The sequence below is a fragment of the Acartia tonsa genome, chromosome 9 (assembly GCF_053477335.1).
Source record: "Acartia tonsa isolate MP-2025a chromosome 9, ASM5347733v1, whole genome shotgun sequence".
NCBI classification, from domain to species: Eukaryota; Metazoa; Arthropoda; class Copepoda; order Calanoida; family Acartiidae; genus Acartia; species Acartia tonsa.
Genome location: NC_137268.1, coordinates 287,095 through 291,958, shown reverse-complemented (window position 1 = coordinate 291,958; position 4,864 = coordinate 287,095). Strand labels below are relative to the sequence as shown.

At 33.2% G+C, this 4,864-nt stretch overlaps 1 long non-coding RNA gene across 1 annotated transcript; it reads left to right on the top strand.

Moving 5' to 3' along the window:
* Positions 1 to 1,698: 1,698 nt before the first annotated feature.
* On the top strand, positions 1,699 to 3,833 carry LOC145327642 (uncharacterized). Its single transcript, XR_013882201.1, has 3 exons — positions 1,699 to 1,842; positions 2,081 to 2,252; positions 3,709 to 3,833. It is a non-coding gene; the product is annotated as an uncharacterized LOC145327642 (long non-coding RNA).
* The last annotated feature ends 1,031 nt before the right edge of the window (positions 3,834 to 4,864 follow it).

Genomic DNA, 4,864 nt, shown 5'->3' with positions numbered 1-4,864 from the left:
CTAAAAGTGTTTTAAATTGCATTTAATAATATAATCAGTGAATAATTAATTTATCGACTTCTGTCGTATCTAATGAAGATCCCTGGTTGTTATTATTTCATTATAGACGATAATTGTTAGCTTTTATAATTTTTCAAAGCAAAGTTTTCTATAACTATGGTTCCTCCGTCCGTCTGTGTGTCTGTGACAGTTAGCTGTTTTCGTTGATTTAAACAGGTTAGAATTAGCCTAAAGATTTGAAACTTAAGATGATAATTCATTTAAAAATTAGATACGATTTAGAAAGCATAGCAACTGTATAATCGTTACAAGAAGGTCCAGTATCCATTTACTTTTTCTTATTCACTTGATTCCTATTTAAAAAGAATGACAACATCCATAAAAGCGAAGCTCTGAAACGGTAGGACAAAAAAACAGAAAAAATATGGGGTATAGTCCTTTCCACGACATCCCTCCATAAGGAGCGATTCTTCGTATTTTTCACAGTAGCTTTTCTCCTATTTCTAGCCCCTGCGGGGGGCTCTAACCCTGCAGGGCTAATTACATAACCTAAAATAACCTATAAAAAGCCATTTTAAAAATACGAAGAATCGCTCCTTATGGAGGGATGTCGTGGAAAGGACTATACCCAAAATATGTATGAAGGTTGAAACAAAATTTTAAGTAAATTTGTGGTAAAACTGTTTAAATATGGGATAATGTACAGAACATACCTACATTTCTTGGACTTAGAGATGCTTCTCTTATAACATTGTACTTAGTTGTCCTAGTAATCAGTAAAAAGACCGGATCAATCGCGGGGAATTACATAACATAAACATTTGTTGTTAATTTCATAGTTTCAAGTTTACCTCGAAATAAACTATATAAAAACAACAAAAAGTTAAAAAGCAACATGTTTAAAATATACGTATGGACGTTCTGGTTACGGTTATAGAGTTGCTACGCTTTCTAAATTGTACCTAACTACTACAGGAATAAACATGCAAAGTTTAAACAATTCTAACATGCCTAGACTAATGAAAAAAAGCTGTCCATTCCAGACGGACATACGGACGGACCGACCCTAATTATAGAAAAACTTCGCAGTTTTTTTTATGTATAATATATACAACATATGTTGGGAGTGTGCAGGGAGTTAAAAATCTCTGAAAAGCCTACACTTGGTCAGCAAATAGAATTATGAAAAAAGATTTCTAGATAGAAAAAAAATTCTTAATGAAAAAATAAAGTGAAGCTATAATCAAGTCCTAAAAATGTATTGATATCTTTCTCTAATTTTAGAAATTTTTTTTTTAAATTTTAACATTATTTTAATTTTTTGATTTCATTTTGTGGTAGATAAAGTATTCCTCTAATTTGATTTTATATCAATTATTAAGTCATGTGAGATGGAAGGTTATGGAAGGTGGTGGGGGATAAACTTTACTTGGATTTTAATTTTCTAAATAAGGTAAGGGAGAGGGGTCGGGTGGAAGTGTTAAAATAGTCTAGAACATGATAACATGTGTTATACATATTCTTATACACTCACATAGTGAGTATTCTCTTTAGTTAAAAAAAAAGATAAATCAACTTTATTTTGTCGATGTTGGGGTCTTAATTAATCAGTTAATAGCCATATTTCAGAATAATTGATATAATAAGGGGCTAGGACTTTTTTTTGTAGAACGTATTTCGTTTTTTGATTAAAAGACGAAATTAAGCTACATGACGATGGATAACATACTTATTTCCTATATCCTAAAAATACTAATATTAAAAAATTACAGAGTTCCGCATATTAGGTATTATTTACAATGAATTGGAATAAAGTTTTTCTTCAACTGGATCCATTTAGAGGTAGGTAGATATTATTTATAATCTTTGGTTTTTTTTAAACATAGCTTTTTATAACTAGGGTCAGTCCGTCTGCTAGCTCTCCAGAATTGTCCTGTCGATTTTAAACTTAGCAGGATTGCAATAACAGTTGGATAGAATTTAGGATGCATATCAACTCTATAATAGCTATCAGAAAGTCAATAAGTCCATTCAAAACTATATAATTCTGAATTAATGCGTTATTTTATTTTTGTTTTAGCTTATGCCAGAGCTTTACCCAGAGAGATGAAACCCTTTTGGAGGTTGGGTAGGAATAAACGTGAGGACGCCAGTGGTGGTGAGAGAATGAAGAGGTGATGGAAGGGAATGCCACATAATCCTTGCAACAAAATTCTACAGAAATTAATGAAGTTTCCTCAAATTCTTTAAAGGTAGGTATTGCAACAGGATTGTCCTATTGTGTTTTTAGTTGCGAAGATACTCTATAATTCCAAATGTCCGTCCGTCAGTCTGTCTGTAATTAATGAATTGGGGGAAATGTTATTTTCTCACTTCCTATGAAAGATAGAAGGCTGAAACTTTTTATAAAGTAGTACACATATCAAAGGACATACAAGCTAACTTTTTTATTTGTTTTTGTGTGGGGGATAAAATAGCGCGCGAAGCTCGCCATGATTTTTTCTACCCCACCCCCTGTAATTACCCCCCCTGAAAGCTGATTGGAGTCGTCATTACCCACCCTTAATCTGAGGAGGGGGGTAATTTAATCAAATAATAAAGTTTTTATACATTTAATTAGTGCGATTAAATATTCTAGCAGATTCGCCCTTAGCCTCTAGGGGGGTCGCCCCAAGAAGTATTTGGAAGTACACCTCCTGAATAGAATTGTTCGTTTGTAAATTGTAATATAAGTTAAAGGGGGGTATTTATTTTTTTCACAGGGGTTTTCCCACCCCACTTATTTGTTTTAGTTTACAAAAAGTAGCCTAAAGCCACCACAAGACCAGTAGGTATATTCCCTGAGGAGTAGGACCCTATTGGTTCAGCAGTTACTGAGATCTTACACTTTAGACAGACAGACAGAAAGACATCATTCTGCTTTTTATAATAGACTAGCGGCTTCATTATGCACCATTATTGGGTAATGTATACAAAACATAATCTCCACATAAAACTTTTTGTGGCTCAAAAACTTTACCAAACGGTTCTAGCCAGTAGCTGTTGGTACTAGAAATTTTAAATAATGGTTATTGCCATCATTTAACATGAATTAAACCAAAAATATGTTTTAAAAAGTTGATTCCTAAGTAATTAATGATGAATTTGCCCTGAAAATAGGCAAAAACAGCTGAGTGGCCAGCTGTTACTTTTCCAACTTTTTGTTCGATTTAGGGAAAAGAAAGACCTACCAAGGATTACTCATGAAAAATTTCAGATCAAAATTTGAATTCCAAATGCCATTTAATCATTGACTACGAGATGGTTGCATTAACCCCCCCCCCCCTTACGTAGAAATCATCTTTTTAAACCATATTTTTGCTTTAAATCATGTGAAATGATACAAAAAAATATTTATTTAGATTTCTAGTACCAGCAACTACCGGCTAGAATCGTTTGAAAACGTTTTGGAGCAGCAAAGAGTATGAAGTGAAGATAGGTTTTGTGATGGATTTTCATTGAAAAACGCCAAATAATGGCTAAATGGCTGAGCCTCCAGCTGTTACTTTTTCAACTTTTTCTACTATTTATGGAAAATAGACTTACCAAGGATTATGCAAAAATTCGAATTCTAAGTGCCAATTATACATTGATTACGAGATTGCATTACCCCCCCCCCCCCTCTTAGTTTTGAAATTTTATTTGACTAAAGTATATACTTATTTTCAGGACACAGATTAATCTCCCTGCTAGAGTATAAGCTTTGAAGAATCTTTGACCTCGTCAACACAAGGAACAAACTAGATATTATTTTGTTTTCTTTCGTGTATTTTTTTTGGTAGCGTCATTTGTTGCTACCCGCAAAACTGACAATATAAGATAACTAGGTATTAAATTAGCCGAGCAAAACAAAATTAATTAATATTTTTTAGACTAGATTATTTTCTTCATGGAACTACTTCAATAAGCTATCGGTTTATATTTTGAGTTTTGTTTAGGGTGAGGGGGGGCAAATCGTGTATTTTTTTCAGTCTTTTGAAAAAAAAATGGGGTAAATATTAATATTTTCAAATGAAACCAAGACCATTATTAACCTTACGGAAAAGAATATCAGGTCCTAAAAGGACGTTATACTAGGACTTTTAGAAGAAATTACCGAAAATTACCCCCACACCCAGGGGAGCTATTCCAGTAACGTTTTTTCAACCTAAAAAAATCGACGAAAAACGGCCAAACGGCCAGTCAAACAGAAATAATCAAAATTAGTATAGGTTATAGGAATTATCCACAAAAATTTTCATTGGGATCTGACTATTCCTTCTTTGTCAAAAATCATTTTTTTTAAAGACGTGAAATTTCGATTTTCTTGCAAAAATTTTCTTAAAAAATAAAATTAAAATATTTTATATTTGAAAGAAACATGAAGATAAAGGTCATTTTATGAAGGTAGGTCAAAAATTACCGGACAAGCTCCTTACTGGTCTATGCCCATCCTTACCCTATCTTTTATTAAATAATCTATAAGTTTAAAAATGTATTCTTTGATACCTGAACTTTAGCAATTTTTAATTTAATAACATTTTAAGTTGTACCTATACAAATAACATCTAATTTGTTGTAACAGGAAATGTTGAAACGAATCCAAGATGTTATGTCCCATTCTCTAGTGTGGCCAAGGCCAGTTAAACAATGATGGCCCTGAACGGAGTTACCTGGCCTATAGACAATAAAAATCCATTTCACAACCCACGACAACATTAGCGTAGGAGGCTGATGAGTGTATTGTTGTCAGCAACAGCATTATTCCTGTACACGAGTGGGACTTCGACAGACTGCCCGGAGCGGAAGTGGGACGTAGCCGATCACAGGATTGGCGAGATCTTAT